Raw genomic sequence first — 18042 nt, 5'->3', positions numbered from 1 at the left:
GTGCACTGTCATGCAGTGATAGTTAGACACTGTTGCTCTACCTTTTGGTTGAGTCTTACCAGCAGCTTTATAGCACTACTCGTAGGAGGGAGGATTCTATTCAGTGCGTTGTGTCCTCAAGCCTCATCGCGACTTGTGGCTGTACACATTACAGCTTATTACGGTAGCCAATCGTCAGTCATTTTCCTGCTTACCTCTTCTCTGACGACCATACCCCAAGCGCTCCACACACCACGCTGAATTGAATTCCTTCATAGAGTTACATAAAGCTGTGGCCAATACACACTGTTTTGTGGTACTTTTTACTGTTCTGTATATATCAGATTGACTAAAAAATAAAAAAGTTCATAATAAACCAACCGTGCATTTATGTAATCAGAAGGTATGTTCTTCACCAGCTGAAGTGGATGTCTCCATTTGAAATTAATTTTGTTCTCATTTTTATGTTTGGTCCTTTCTGTGGAGGAAATAGGAGTATTGTATTAATTTGTCACCACACAGATACGTTGGATTGTACCACTGCAGTCAAGAATAGAGCGATTACTGCAGTCCTCTTTACTGCCAAGTACTGTGTTGGAATCTGAATGGTAATTTAGAGATCTTACAGGGTTATATAGGCAAACCCAAAACTACTTATCAATTGTTTGTGACCAGTAAAAGTGGCCGTTCTTTAGGAACAAAACAATGGGCAATGACTTTGACGTGTAATGGTAGAAAACTGTCTAGAATATTGCATTGCCATTGGGCATGGCCTATAGTGTATAGTGATTCTTCCCATTTATTCTCGCCACGTGTTGTGGCAGACAGAATATGTCCATATAGTAGGGTGAAGGATTTCCTCAAATGTAAAGTTGCCATGACAGATGACCAGTATCGCTATTACTTACTCTGTAGTTTAAATTGTTGTATGTTTTAGGATTTTTTTACATTTTTTTTTAAACTCTGTGGGTGTTTGTAAAGCACAGACTGAATCCCGCCAATAGGAGTGAGTGAGGGGGTTGTGTGTTACAAAAATGACACTAAATTGTTTTGCTCTGTGGTCCTGCATCTCCTGCACCTTGATGAGGATGAGATCTATCTCTATTGTTCAGTGATATTTGGGCCTGCCACTTGATGATTGGGTAAGCCAGTGACACATTATATGTATACGCTGCAGAACTACCTGCATCATAAGGGTTTGGATTGGCGGAGCCACAATCAAGCTGTTTGCACATAACTCCCACACTGTATGTAGGAAGAGCATGATTGAATGTGTGCCTCTGTTCCATAGGGCAAAGGTTAAACAATGTTCTAATGGAAATTTCTGAATGTACTGTCCTCCATGGTCCATAGAGAAGGCTAGAAGTTGTAGCATAGGGATATAATGTCAGCTACCGACAGCCTTTAAGTAGCCATTCTCTGTGGACCTTAAAATTGTTCCTATGCAGTTTACTTTTTGTTTGCTCAAATAAATGTTTTATGTTCAACTCTTATGGGTGTCAGTGTTTTTATTCCAATAATGTTTCACTGCTACTTAAACACTTTTATTTGAGATACCTTGAGTTACTAGTAGGGCTGTACCAACTCCATTTAAAAAAAAAAAGATGATGGAATAATGAGAATTTAAGTTGTATTTTAAAGTTGATAAAAAGACACCAAGATCATTTGAGCTTAACATTTCATAGATGCTGATTGTGTTCATCCAGAGGAAGGTAAAACCAAAATCCAAATTAGCCTCACAGGAAGAAAGAATTTCTTCCCAACTTCCAAAAATGGCAATTGGATAAATTCAGTCAACAATTTGACCCATAATGTAATCTACTACTTTCTAGTTACAGATACCATTTCTTGTAAATCGCTTGATTTTTTACAATGTGAATTTCAGATGTTTGCTTGCCACAGCTTATCCACTTTTAAAGTAAAGAACCTTTTCCTATGCTTATGATTAAACCATCATTCTTAAATTTGCAACTGAACTACTGGGTTGTAGAGACGTGGTTAGTTGGACCTGGCACTTTAAATGATTTATAAGTGTGAAGCCTCTATGCCAACCAGCCCTCAGTTTAGAAAAATGTGCCTAGGAGCACTGTGGACAGAGTTCCAGCAATATACTTTTAATTTTTTTATGCCTAATGTAGGGACCCTTCGCTACCTCTAAAAGGTTGAGGTCCGGGTCCCAGGTGCCCTGACTCGAAGTCAGGCAGGACTGCACAGGGCTTATACAAAAAGCTCCTGACAGCTCCTCTCTGCCAAGAAACACATTGCACCTGTCAAGCATGCAGTAAATCTAACGCAGCTGCGTGCCACCACGGCAGGAGTGCACAGGCCTTCAACAAAAACTCCTGACAGCTCCTCTCCACCGCATCTGAAAAGGCTGAGCCGCGACAAATCCACGAAGGAGCCGCAGTGTATACAAACCCAGCTGCGTGCTCTCCCAGTCTCCTGCACCTTGAGCAATCCCCATGTGTCAGCAGGGGGCTGTAACTGAGCAAGCATTTTAGGAGCCTTCCTGCAGTCGTGCTACAGTAATATGATTTTTAGTCCAGAACTGGACAGGTGAATATTCCAGACTACAGGGGGAAGTCTACTTTCCTCCTTTTCAACTACCCCTACACTCAGAGTGACTTACACTGGTCACACTTTTCATTCGTTTCATGCCCTGCAGCCCTTTCGTGGCACAGCTAGAGGTGCTTCCACACAGACTAGAGGTGGCAGAAGTAAAGGTTGCTCTCTGCTGGTCGCACGTTGACTAGCACAAAAGCTAGTTGAAAAACAGGTGACCTAACTGTCTGTTTCCCGTCCCACCTGGGATCTCCTAGAGTAGGAGTTCGCTTAAAGACTTTTCAACAAGTTTGGAGCCAGGACCTCTTCGGATCCGAGGATTTGCAGATTACTCGCTGTAGGGTACAGGATAGATTTCAAAGTTTCACCTCCAAATCGTTTCTTCTCTACGGGTCTGTTCTTCAAGAGGTGATTCTGTCTCCTGTAAATCGGTGCTGGTACCGGTTCTGGGGTACCCAAGCCTCACGGGTCTGTCAGGCTCATCTTGAGCCTCAAATCTTTAAATCAGTATCTGACCGTTATCGTTCTATATGACGATCTCTATTAGTTTCGGGTGTTGCCGTTCGGTTTATCCTTGGCACCTTCACCAAGCTAATGTCTGTCATTATGGCACACCTTCAGATATCAGGTTTGACCATAACTCCATACTTGGACGAACCGCTAATCAAGGCTCCATCGGAATCTCTTCTCTTGGACCACGCCTTGCTCACATACAAGCCCCTGAGGACCAACCTAAATCCACCTCAGGAACTCCAGTTTCTGGGGATGATCCTGGATACGAGGTTACAGCGGGTGTCCCTACCTGAAGACAAGGCCGAGGACATTCAACTACTAGTTCAACTAGTTTTCAGACAGAAGAGGTGTGTCTACTTATTTGTCTTAGTCTTTTAGAGAAGTCTGTAGCTTCCTTGGAGGCAATACCTTTCAGATAATTTGGTTGGCCCCGCTACCCAAAGTATCTCTTCTCTGGTGGCTGCAACCCAACATCCTCTTTGCAGGTCGGTGATTTGGAGTGTGGGACGGGAAAAAAAAATTGTAACGACGATGCCAGTCTCCGAAGATGGGGAGAGGTAGTCCTAGACTATCAGTTTCAGGGCCATTGGTCTGCACAGGAAAGACGGCGGCCCATAAATATGTGGGTAATTGGAGCAAATTACAATGCTCTGCTAGAAGCCGCATTCTTACTAAGGGCTCAACCAGTGAGGTGGACAATGCGACGGCCGTCGTTTATATCTACCTACAGGACGGAAATATCTACCTACAGGATGGAACTCGAAGTTGCATGGCTATGCGAGAAGTTACTCAGATTCTCCGGTGGGCTGAGAGTCAGTCCTTTATCCTATCGGCAGGTGTTCATTCTGGGAGTGGACTCTGGGAAGCAGATTATCTATCTTAGTTGTCAGGATTTCCACCTCGGGGAATGGATGCTTCTCCCAGATCGATTAAACCATCAGCTACCAAGATACGTATCCAGAACTCTGGATCCGGCTGCACAGGCAGTGGACGCACTAATCATTCCGTAGACCTACGGAATGGTTTATCTGTTTCCTCCAGTTCCACTTCTTCCTCGTCTACAAGAGCGATTATTACACAAGTCGGCCTCTGTCATACTCATGGCTCCGAACTGGCCTCAGAGGAGTTGATTCTCGGACCTTCGTATGCTCTTAGCAGACGACCCGTAGCCTCTACCACTTCGGATCTTCTGCAACAGCGTCTTTTCGTACACCCCAACCGAATGCATCGCGTTTACCGGGGTGACTGTTGTGGCCGTTATCTTAGGACGAAAAGTCATCCTTGAATCTATTATCCCCACTATGCTTAGCACCAGAAAACCAGTTATGACTGCGCATTCCCTCCGCATTGGCAGTATTCTGTAGCATGGAGTGACAGTCGGGATTTTTCGTCCCGGATTTTTAGTTTATCTAGGCTTTTGTTTTTTTCTTCAAACGGGGCTCAATGCTGGGCTCAGTGTAGGGTCCTTTAAAAGTGCAGATATCTGCCCTATTTTCTTTCAACACAAATTGTCCCTCATTCCTGAGGTGCAGACTTTACTTCAGAGTATGTTGCGGGTGCAGCCTCCTTTTTTTTTTTTTTTTTTTTTTTTCACCTTCAGCGCTCTGGGCTCTGAAATTGGTACTTGCATTTCTTCAGCCTTCCATATTTGAGCCGCTTCATGAGGTAGCTATCCAGTATTTGTCTGATCCACAGGGCACACTGGACACCCACCTCAGCGCTCTTCGTCTGCCTGTTTAGTTGGTTCTGTGTGTATGTGTAGTTCTGTTGTTGTGTGACCTCCTCTTCTCTTTACTCCTGTTGTTCTCCATCTCCTCCCGGTCTTCATTTTTCTAAATTGAGGGCTGGTGCAGCATGTAGTGGGAGGAGCTTCACGCTTCTAAATTATTTAAAGTGCCAGCTCCAACTAACCACTCCTCTGTACCCCAGTGTCATATTCCCCTGTGGAATCAGAGAAAAGGATTTACCAGTAAGTACCAAAATCCAATTTTTTTTAAATTATTTATGGCCCCCCAACCCCCCTCCCCCTTTTTAAAGTATTTGCAATTTTACCCAATAGAATTAATATCTAATGTTCACTAAATTGATTGTAATATAGGTTTAATTTAGTCAAACTAAACCTGATCTGCCTAAAAACAAAAAAAGCCTTAATTGTATTCTAACGTAATTGTTGATTTACATGGATTCAAAGAGACAATACGTACCAATAAATGCAATTTTCACTCTAATATCTATGCTTATGATAAGTAAGCTAATTCTTATATTTCCATCCTATAGATCAGTGGTTCTCAAACTCTGTCCTCAGGACCACACACAGTTCACGTTTTGCAGGTCACCCAGCAGGCTCACTGACTCATTTTAAAAGATCCACAGGTGGAGCTAATTATTTCACTTGTAATTCTGTGAGACCTAGAAAACATGCACTGTTTGGGGTCCTGAGGACCGAGTTTGAGAACCTGTGCTATAGATGTACTTGATCTTGAGACTGTGTGTCAAATGAAGTGTTTGGGCATTTGTTTTAATTTGTCTCAATAATTATACGATTGAAAATCTTAATGGAGCATACACACGGTCAGATGAACGATTTGGCCAACGATTTGAACTATGAACGATTTTTGACTGCATTAAAATGAATGGAATCGTCCAAATCTGACTGCAAACACGTCAGATATCGTTATCTGACCATCGGGAACGCGCATCGTTTATCGTTCAGACATGTCAGGTTTTCCTTCAGATATGAACGATTCAACGATTTTTAAAATAGTTATCGTTCAGATCTGAAGAAAAAGCTGACCGTGTATATGCACCATAAGACTCAGAAGAAACTTCTTCAGACCAGAAACATTCAATCAAGGAGAGATAGTAATAGATAACTTTATGGGCGAGAAATAAAAAACACAACACAAATTGATTCATGCGCCAAAACAAATACTGTATAGGTTCATGTTTACTACTCAAGGACTCCTTGTCAAAAATTATTCTGACTAAAGCAAGTCCTCTACAGAAGAATGCCAAACCTGAAACAGAAATGAGTATACAGTTTTCTCCCAGCCACTAAATCGAATAGTACAAACTGGTTAGACCTAAACATAAATAAAAATGGCTTTCATCACTGTAAATGCAGAAGCTGTAAAACCACTGACATCGCCAACACCACTCCTAGACCACTAAAAAAAAAACCTTTGAAATACATAACCGAATAATTTATGACTGGGTAGAAGTCCATTATCTAATCACATGTTTTAGTGGATTAGGATTCCAGTGAACCGTTCTTAAGAACAGGAGTAGAAATGAACTTATCACATTATTGTAAAACATACCCCAATAGTGACCCCTACAGCCTTCAATGCATAGGTTTTCAAATTATTACAAGGAACTGGAGAGGCGGCTTTTTTAATTAAACACTCATTCATATAGAATTAAAATGTGTAAACTAAGAACACTAGTCCCAATGGGACTAAATATACAATTTGAGTTTATCTTTTTTTTTTTTTTTTTTAAAGCAAAGTCCACATGTAGCACAACCACACCTAACATAACAAACTAAGCCCCCAATGGGCCCTAAACAATATATTTTATATAATAAGCAAGAAAGCGTGTCAGTCTGATTGTCCTTTATGCACACCAGTTTTGAACCTAGCTCCACTAAATTTAGCATGGTGATCTAGTTTGACCAGGATTAGGTTTTTGCCTAGGTTTGAACTTCGCCAGGACCACACACTGTCACACACTCCCTAAAAATGGGGACACTCTTAAATTACACAGGTTCTGGGGCTAGCTCCAGTGGAATCTGCCAAAAACTGTTTGAAAGCTACAATAGTATTAACCTCAATCTGAGCAAGTGTCAAACCATATGACTTGTGCAAGTTCATATTAAATCCAAAGTGACCATATAAATTAGTCAGCCCTCTGTTTGCATGCAAGGGGGTAACTAAAACTCTTTGGGCCACATAGCAAAATCTTACCCCCAGAGTAAAAAAAAAAAAAAAACCACATACATTGCCCCCACACAGAGCCCATTCAGGATATGCCACACAGTAGTACCCCTTATACACATGCCATACAGTAGTAGTGCCCCTTCTACATTATGCTACACAGTAATGCCCCATACACTACACAGTAATGTCCCATACACATTATACCACACAGTAATGCCCTTTACGGATTGTGCCACAGTAGTAGTGTCCCATATAACACATTATTCCACACAACAGTAGTGCCCCTTGCACATTATGCCCCTTCAGCAACTCACTTCCCTGTGTCCCACCAGCAGCCTCTTGCCTTCCCATGTGTGCCATCAGCAGCCAGCAGGTGTGGATTTGGTGTCAAGGTGCCAGCTAATTACAGCTGGCCCACCAACCGGCAGCAGTAGACATGAACAGACAGTGCCGTCTCCAATTGGAGCTCATGGATCGGCAGCCAATTAGGAGCCGCCACTGCTTATTGGCAGCAAGTCCACGAGCTGTGACTGCCTTGCTACCAGTGGTGCTGTCTCTCCATGTCTGCCAGCTGGTGCTGACGGGCCGGCACCAAATCAACACCAATGACACCCGGGCCTCCCTCGACTGCCCTGGCTGGACTGGCCCACCTTGTGTTCATGACTGGGTGCAGGAGGAGCTGCAGGCCACAGAGGTAGCTTGGGCAACATAGCAGCCCCACCCCTTGCACCCACAGTAGTTACGACATGGTTTGCATGCATGTTGGCAAACAAAAAGTGATCGGAATTGTTAAATCTGGCTGTCCAACATCAGCCGATTTGCTGACCGTTACTAGTAAAATGATGAGCCTTTCAAGATTGTCAGATCTATGATTTCCTGAAAACTATCTGCAATGTATTAGTGCAGATTGGTGGATTGGGGAATATTTAAATTGGGCAAGAAAAGAAAAATCACAATCTGCTAATTGTGGTTTGTTTGTTTTTTGATTGTTGATGTGTGGGCCCCTTAACTTCAATGAAAACAAGCATGTTTTTTATCGCTTCATCCTATGTATGATGGGATTAATGCCGAAGCAAATACTGATTTCTCTGGCATTAACCCAGTTTATATCAATTAAAGCCGTCCCTGTAGAGCCATTTCTTTTACCACATGCCCACCAATTTTATTATTTTCATTTTTAATTTATAAGCTCTAATTTGGCGATTGCCAGTATAATAAAACAAGCTGTGAGTCATGTGCATTCATTGTATTTTTAAGTATGTACACATTTACTAAGGATGATTTACAGCAGCTTCTTTCTTGCTTTCAAAACATTTTGGGCTGACAGTGATAAAACAAATGTCTACCCCACCCCTAACAAGTGGCTCTCCTAGGGGTGTATTTACTAAAATGATAGTTTTTTAGAAGTGGAGATGTTGCCCATAGCAATCAATCAGATTCTAGCTATTATCTTCTAGAAGGTGCTAGTTAAGTGTCAAGTACTGTAGAATCTGATTGGTTGCTTTAGGCAACATCTCCACTTTTATAAACCTGCACATTAGTAAATATACCCCCTAGGCTCCTGCCTCACATGCCTAATGGAAAATCCACCACGGTCTGAGGCTGGACCAGGATGAAATGGTAGCGGTGAAAGATAGAACAGCAGTTATCGGCATGTTAGATGACTATTCTCGGGGAAAGTCGTGGCAAATTCTCTGCAATTGTACATGTATTGGTGAAGGCTAAAGTCTATAGGAATCATTTTATAACTTTTCATTCCTAACTGGCATTGATAACTCTCTTTCTGAGACCTCAGAAATATCTTTTATTGAGGCCTAGAATGTGTTCACAAACCTGTGTGGTTTAGACCAGCCACTTGGGGGTAAATTTACGAACTGTTGATTTTAAGCGATTTGAAATCAATCTAAATCAATCAAAATTGATGTGTTTCAGAGGCTTAATCACACATTTACTAACAATTTAAAAAAAAAAAAAGTACATCTATTTTAAGTGTTAGTAAATTAGCCCCTGAAACATAACATCGATTTTGATCAATTTAAAATCTATTTAAAATCGACCTTTAGTAGATTTACCTCTTGTAGTGAAGACTCCGGTTTACGTTTTTAGTAGGGAAGAGCCACCCAACTTCACATCTGATTGTCATCCTGTTATTTAACACTCCTGACTGAAACGTATCTTCTTAACTGAACTTCTAATCCTAGACGTTTACATTTTCTGACCAAGAAACTTAAAATTGGATAATTTTAATGGTAAGAAATAATGGAAAGTGTATTCCTTTTGTGTGTTAACCAATAAATAGAGTATCTATTCTTATGACTTGGATAAAGATCTGAACACATTTAAAATCATATTCTCGAAACGCAGGACATAATATACAGTATGTACAGTGCAATTTGTTTTGTTAAATTGAAACCTATTACACACTTTGTATAATTTTATATTTGAAAGTTATTTGATTGTAACAGTAGGATAATGATTTGAATAGTTACATGTCAGTATTGTAGCAGATTCTGAGTTTATGCTTTCAAGCAATTGGCCAATTTATATTATATTTAGAAGTATTGTTTTAATCATTTTTGTCTTTGTTTTTTTTTTAATGAAAAATGTATTTTGTTAAATGTGAAGTGATCACAATGCACTTTGAATGTACATACCATTAGCATTATTGTTAATTGAAGGTACACTATATTTGTACAAGAATGGAACTATACGACTGACAAAAGATTGTCTTTGAGCAGAGATCAAAGCGCTACCAATTTTCTTTTACTTCAATCTATTAATACAGACATGGTTGAAGGATTGATAAATGTAATAAGGAGAACTCTGAAAATTGTGGAGGATGCAGCTACACTTGCCATGCATGGCAGTTTGTCTGAGCTTAGACCCAATGAGGGCATCTGCTTCTGCCATTAGAAGAGCATTATGGTCTTATAGGGTTATAAGCAGTCAAAAAACTGTCTCTCTTAGGGGAACCTTCTGTTGGGGGAAAAGTAGATGCCATGATCCAGAAACTGTCCGTATGTAAGTCACACCGATCATGGGTTTTTAGGTGCTACCTATCACCAGCCAGATCAAGCTTCAGAGATTTCATAGGGCAAGGGCTATAGGTTTGTCTATTAATAAAATACTGACACCAGGGCTCAGTTTCTCTACCCAATGAGAATATAAAAGTTCAAGGGTGCCTAACTAAACAAAAGTAACTTTGTCTCAGTGGTGGTGTTATCACACCTAGCATACAAGTTCCTTCTGGCCAGTGGGTGCTTGGTTAGGACACTTCTTCTGCAAAGACCAATCAGGAACTACACATCTGTGAATTAGGGCACACTCGGGTGTGGGCTGCAGCACAGAAGTTACCAGACAAAGGATTGGCTTGCATTGCTTTTTTTTTTTTTATTACTGTTTGTAATGTAACCTTAACATTCCATGGGGCCAAATAATCCTGTATCCTGTCATGGTCACATCTTCTGCAACCTGACTTTTGATTCAAAATTATCCCATTAGAGTTTGCAGTTGTGCTCGGAAAATTGGTAAAAACACATGAATGCTTTTACTTAAACAACAAGTCTAAAGGGCTCTAAATGTAAAAGTAAAGCAAATAATGGTAACCTGGAAGACACTATAAGGGGAATCTACACCCCCACCAACAGTGAACTCACGAGAAGAAGAAAAAGTGAAATTGATGTTATTCTCGACTTGTGGTTTAGGATGATATCAGTGCATGCCCCAGAACAAACCATAAGCAAGTACAGGTGATGTAGACCCATACGTATCTCAGACACATCTCCACTTGTGACTGAAGGGGCATAACTGGGTTGTAAGAGGTTTTCTCATATAGGGCAGAATGCTCCATTGTGGTTTATGCAGCCAAACCCTCAGAAAATGATGTTTTCGGAGGTTTGGCCACTCACTGTATATGCACCACATTCCAGGGCTTGGGTGAGCTGTCCTTTGTGATTTTAGTCATGCATACAGTGTTATTTACACCATCATGCATGAAATGATTGGAGGTATGCATCACATACTGTGATCTAAAGACAATTAGCGCAAATAAAACATACAGACCCAAAGTACAGTTGTTATATACGCACACGCTCTGGGCCCAGATACTGACATCAGCATTAGAAACCTCCGTCAACAGCACAGCAAGAAGACTCAAGACTGGGGTCAGAGAGCGCACATATATACTCTTACAGGGATAGGCAATACAATAGACAAGTTTGACATGATTCCATTGGTTCTTCTTAAAGGTGCTTCTGTTACAGAATAGTTCAAAGGTCAATTCGAATGGACACAAACAGCCTCTAACAACCCTTTGTGTCCTTTTTCGCGCTGCTTGCTAATTTAAGATGCTAACATTGCAGAGTACATTTTAATGTTTTAACTCTCTATAGTCCATAGTTTGCAGACGCAAGTTGCGATCTTCTCACCGATGATACCGGAAATCTGTGGAGACACAGTGGATCAGTACAACACCAAACACAGTCTGCTTACCATGTACTAAACCTTAGATATCAAATAACCTTCATTACACAACATTAATAATTACTGCTGTTGAATTCGTCAATAAACCTTTTAATATATTCCTTCCTATAAACCTCTAAGATTCACCTGCCTAGAACCTCTAAGACAAAACCCTACCTAAAACCTCTAAACAGAACGCTAATTGCGTACGCAGTTTAACCGCAAATAAAGACAGAAGTGGAATCTGTGTTTCCAACGCACAAGTATTATTCAGGTAAAAGTACAGTCAGTTACACGCAATCTATACATACACAAGTTAGGCGTAAAAGGAAATAATACAGACCCAAGTACGGTTATACATACACTGCGCCTCTGGACCCAGAGATAGACTTCTGACTAGATATCCTCAGTTCACCCAAAATTCAGCATGAACTGGCAAACCATGTATTTATTCCCCCCCAGACTGAAACAGGACAAAGGGGGAACTTCCTGCTGATCTCATTGGTTCCCAGAGGAGAAGCATATGTAACGACACATTTAACAGGTTGTTTCAAATAGACTTTCCCTGCCTCTAACAGCCAGAGTCTTTCTGGTAACGCCTCCTGTAACATTCCATCAACTAAACATTTTGTTGCTTGTAAGTTCTGCGATCCGTAACTTGAGTTTGCATGATGCGATCTCTCCACCGATAACACCGGGATTCTATAAAAAGCGTACGCATCAGAACGAAACCAAACACACCTTGCTTATCATGTATAATACCTTAGATATCAAAAACCTCTATTTCTTAGCATTTAAACTAACTTAACCAACTTGAATCATACAATTTGATGCTAATGGAACCTTGTGTGCGAATATGTAGTGTGTGAGTATTCGGGGTTCGATATAAGGACGCTAGTTATTAATGGGTGAGATTTAAGTGCATAATTTCTCATACACAAAGTGAACATCCAGCAGTGTGGATGGCTGAGGGTTGTAGTTCTACATGCCCTCTGTCAGCAGGCCCCCACCTGTTGTGTGTTCAAAGGAAAATAAAACCTCTTTTGTTCTCACAGACTCTTGTGTGAAGTGCAAATGTATTACCACCTCAAGCTGTGGAATCTGGGGCCATCCTGTCTAGGATTCAGACAAATCCAATTGTGTAGATATTATATTACAATTGCCACAACTATACTTTATCTGCATCCAGGGATTCCCAATTTGTATGTAAAAATACCCATTGTCTCTTCTTATTTACTTTTACTCAGAAAGCTTGTTTTTCCAGTTGCCCTTGGTAGGTTAACAAAAACATTGCCATCTGTTCTTAGCTCCTGAGTTATAACTTGAATTGACGCTGACCATAAAAATGGTGTCTTGCGATCTAATTTCCAAAATGGAGTCTTGCGGCCATTCGCAAGATGGCGTCGCCGCGATTAAATTTTAAACTGAACTTGTCTCAGCCAATTATTCAGCTTCGACACTGCATAAACCTTGGATATTACATAAAAGGTTCCCTAACATTAAAGTGTAAGTGTGTAAGTATTGAGGAATTGGGAAAAGACGCTAGTTAGCGTTGTGCGACACTGTTTTGTGGAGTACACTATGGTACGTGTTTTGCAGGGATAATCATTTTATATGTTTTAATGACTGTATTTACATGGTCATAACGTTTAACTTTTCTATTGCATGGGAATCGCACAACGCTAAATAATAGCATCGCCGTATGTACTTATAATGGCGAGTTTCACTAAAATGGCGCTGGGCGGCCAGTCGCAAAATGGCGTCTCATTGCCATTCGCAAAATGGCGTTGCCCCGATCTAATTTTGAACCGATCCTGTCTCAGCCAATTATCTAGGTTCGACAGTCCACCCTTTGATAGCAAATAACATGCTATCGTACTCTGATCTGAAAATTAATTTAGGCTTACATTATGACATTATTTAATGTTATATTATGGGATGGCACAAGGTGGTTCTTAAACCATCAATAATGTGTCTCTAGGAGGGAACATAAAACTACCCCTATACGCACACTGCAGATCTTGGGAGATCTTGGAAAGATGCGGGGATGCACCAATCCTATTAAGGAAGTCTTGAGGGGGAATAGGGACTTACATTATTTAAAAATAACATTTTAATAACACATTTTATGCATGTCTAAATCTTATACATTATACGATGGTACCTTCTAGTTCAGGGTTGTAATGCAGTCCTACATTTACCTCAGTATTCATATTGTTACTACTGACCACATCATAATTTCATTCCTTTGATTCACCTTATCTTTACATTTTCCACATTTCAACACAGTATGAACACACCTGACACATAAGACAATTACTATGATGACAACCAGTATGAGGATCAGTAGCTTACCTATACTCGCAATCATTTCCTGGACCCACTTTCGTAGACCTGAGAACCATTTCACTGGGTTCAACCATGAAACCCATTCCTCTACATTCTCCTCTACTTCAGCCATTGAAGCATTATGGTTCTTTCAAAATTCCCATTTTAACTGCAGAATTTCATCCATCTTCCGGTCTATTACCTCTTTGGGATCGCTGGTATAATTTGTAATATACGTGCAACATTTTACTCCAAATTGGGTGGCCAAAGCTACACAATACCCTCCAGTGACAGCTGTTAAATAATTTAAGACTAATCTGTGTTGCACCAGTTCTTTCTTGTACGCTTGCAATTCCCTACCTGAATGTGTCATCATACATCTCGGTGATATATCAAAGACCTTGCTAAATGAATAGATAATATCTAAAATTTAGTGTACCCCGAGCGATCCTGGTGGGATCCAGTGCTACCAAAACTTGAAAGCCAGTTGTCTCACTAACTGTGTGGCTTTATGCACATCACCAGGTATCATATTTATTTTGCCTCTGTGTTCATGCTGTGTGTGAAGATATGGTGATGGTGTGTCTTATGAATACCAAGCATTTCATCATGAGTAAGGGTCATAACCTCTTGGACTACTCTTCCCAGGTAACACAAACCTTCGAAACTTGGAGAGAACCACTTATACGCTTTCCTTCCACATATAAAATATACATCATCGGGGAGAACATAAGGAATAGTAAACATCATTATCATCGTACACATTTCCCTGGCAAGTGATCCTACTTCAGGTTCTCCCATTTGACTCATACATGTTTCGGGTTGTAATATCTTGGCACAATACCCTCCTGGGTACCCTACCAATCATTTCTTTGGTGGGACTCAGTGTATATTTATACCGGAAGTGTCTTCCACTCGACCTAATTGTGCGAAACAGTTCATAATTCATAGACTCACAATCAGCTCTTAGTGAGAAGGTCTTCGTCTGATTATTCCCAGTGACCTCCCAACTTCCTGGTTCATTGGAGTTGGTGATGTTTAAACATAAGTCATTTATCTAACTTGGTACTGGTGGAGTTTACTATGGGGTGGTTTAGTATTAAGAAATTTTCCATCTAATGCATGCCCTCTCTGTGATTCTAAAATTGGAGAGACATTTAATGGGAATGGCACTAATCCTACATTATGCTGTCCTTGGGACACGTGAGAGCACACCCAACAGTCGGTTTGGTTCAAAATTTTGCCCACCATGGTGTGATAATCCTCTAAAGGATACCCACCCCAATACTGATTATACTTAGGTTGACACCGTTGGATGCATCTCTCACCAATTACGGACCCACAGAACTCACACATACAATAATCCTCAGACAATAGACCATCACATTGTCTCCAAAATAGCAGATCTCTTAACAATTACAGTACTAAGATTGGTCAGACACTCCCCTGATTGGCATAGCACTCCTCCTCTCACAGAAACCAGAGATCCCTGAACAAACCAGGATGATGGAAACTCTGGAAGAGAATACAAAAATGAACACAGCAGACCAGTCCATTGCCGTAGCAAGGACCTGCAAATTTCTCTAGTTCAGATATCTCACTGCAACCTTTTAACCCTCCCGGAACAAGCTCGCGATCGACAGGTCCACGTTATCAGCCTCGTCTCCACCTTGTTTCTCCACTGGTTGGTTGACCTTCTTGCAGTGAGTGGAATGGACCCAGGTATCTCTCTCAGCCACCTTCAAAGATGTGGTACTCGTCAGCAACACCTGATACAGACCTTCCCAATGATCAAACAACCTGAACGCAAGAAATTTCTGATCATAACACATCTCCAGGTTCAACATCATGACCGTTTGTTTCAGGCATATCATGGGACAACAATTTCAGTTTCTGCTGTTGCTGTTTTAACTGTTTACTCATTGTTATAAGAGACCTTACAGTTACCTCGTTGTTACCTTTCAAATCTTCCTGCAGACTTATGATCAAATGAGGTTGTCTACCAAACAGTATTTCAAAAGGGGACAGATTTAGAGGGGGTCTAGGAGTGGTCCTTATGCTATGTAGGACTAACGGTAATGCCTCTGGCCATCCTACTCCAGTTTCTGCCATGATCTTACTTAATTTGTTTTTAATAGTGCCGTTCATCCTCTCCACCTTGGCACTGGCTTGCGGTTGGTAGGGGGTATGAAGTAGACTATTAATACCCATCAGTTTACACATATTTTGAAAAACATCACCAGTGAAATGAGTACCCCTATCACTCTCGATAATTTTAGGGATACCGTATTTGCATACAAATTCCTGAACAATTTTCTTGGCAGTAAACGCAGCAGTATTAGTTGCAGCTGGGTATGCCTTAACCCAATTGGAAAACACATCAGTGCACACTTATAAATACTTGAGATTCCTGCAGGGTGGTAATTGAATGAAATCAATTTGTATTACCTGGAAAGATCCGTCAGTCGGAGGAATGTGGGATGGTTCGGTAGGGATCGTTTTCCCAATGTTTTTCCTCAAGCAGGTCAGACAGGACATTGCTCTCTTTTCCGCTTGAGAAGAAAAACCCGGTGCGCACCAGTATGCTCTCACCAATTTGCATATACCTTGCTTTCCCAGATGAGTCAGACCGTGCGCTGCCTCAGCCAGGCTTGGGTAGTATGCCTTGGGAGCCACTGGCTTATCTTGTCCGTCTCTCCGGAGTCCAGAGTACTCTTGCCCACATCCCTTGGACCTCCAGACTGCCTTTTCCTGGATGGAACACAAAATTTGCATCTCAATTAATTTCAGCATATCAATTGTTTGGAAAGTCATCATTTGTTCAGTTGGTACATTCATTTTTCACCCTGCTGCCCATTTTGCAGCTTCGTCTGCCCTGTTGTTGCCCAGTGACACCGGATCATCCTCACATGCATGGGCTTTACACTTAATTACTGCCACTGCCTTTGGCAGTTGGATTGCTGTTAGTAGTCCTTTTATATGTTTGGAATGTGCAATTGGTGTGCCTGCTGCTGTCATCAATTTTCTCAGACGCCATAAGGCACCGAAATCATGCACTATCCCGAAGGCGTACCTAGAGTCAGTGTAGATATTAGCAGATTTACCTTCCGCTAATTCACACACACTCTTTAGTGCCACCAGTTCCGCCACTTGGGCCGAGTGTGGTGGACCTAAAGGTTCGGCTTTTATAACGTCCTCATCATTTACCACAGCATAACCTGTACATAACTCTCCAGTGTCAGTTTGTCTATGACAACTCCCATGTAAAATGTCACATCTACATTTTCTAAAGGTGTATCCCGTATGTCAGGTCTTGCAGTAAAGGTTTGATTCAGATATTCCATACAATCGTGCATCAATATACCTGCAGAACTCACCTGTTGCCAGCGGCTCACCTCTCTCCACCCTTTGTGCATCATGTTGCACATACGGTAAATACGTAGCTGGATTTAATGTACTGCACCTTTTGATGGTGATGTTTGCAGGTGCTATTAAGGCTAGTTCCCATTTTGTGAACCTAGCTGAGGAGACATGTCTGGTTTGGGCAGAGTTTAGCAAAGCAGATACAGCATGGGGAGAATAGATAATCCTATCATGGCCTAGTACCACATCCTCACTCTTACTGACCAATAGAGCAGTTGCTGCTACACTTCTTAAACACGTTGGGAGTGATCTTGCCACAGTGTCCAATTGTGCACTGCTACAGGCCTACTGGCATCACCATGTTTTTGTGTGAGGACAGCTGCTGCACAACCATCAACTTCCGTACAATACAAATCAAAAGGTTTTTCATAATCCGGTTTTCCCAATGCAGGTGCTCTTGTCAGATTATCCTTAAGATTAAGGAAAGCCTGCTCTGATTCCTCTGTGTGTATGATACGCTCCGGCTTTGAGGAAGAGACTAAGGGCCTGATTCAGAGCCGCTCGTTCGCTCCGAGCGATGTTCGCACATCTGCGCATGTGTATGGGTCGTAATGCGCATGCGCCAACCAGTCAGTGCGGTCAGAAATCGTGTGTCGCAAAATAGCGAGTGCCTGCTAATTTGAGTGACAGGATGAGGCGTTTGTGGGTGGTAACAGGGGAAGGTGCTTGAAAACGGGGAGTGGAGATCCGAACGCAGGCATGCCAAACGGTCAAAACGGGCGTTTTAAGGGTGTGCATAATTAACAAAGCAGCGTCATCGGCCACGTCACTTGCTTGTCTCTTAGCCTGAACTGTTCGCATGATTGCGGTAGGAAAATCCAACCACAAGCACTGCTAG

General features: G+C 41.5%; 1 pseudogene; it reads left to right on the top strand.

Moving 5' to 3' along the window:
• Nucleotides 1–3961: 3961 nt before the first annotated feature.
• The window catches only part of LOC148535333 (uncharacterized), a 50565-nt pseudogene continuing 36484 nt past the window's right edge, over nucleotides 3962–18042 (top strand).

This window comes from Taudactylus pleione, unplaced genomic scaffold (genome assembly GCF_031769625.1).
Source record: "Taudactylus pleione unplaced genomic scaffold, aTauple2 ptg000053l, whole genome shotgun sequence".
Lineage (NCBI taxonomy): Eukaryota > Metazoa > Chordata > Amphibia > Anura > Myobatrachidae > Taudactylus > Taudactylus pleione.
Note: the sequence above shows the minus strand (reverse complement) of the source record. Positions and strands in the feature narration are given on the sequence as shown.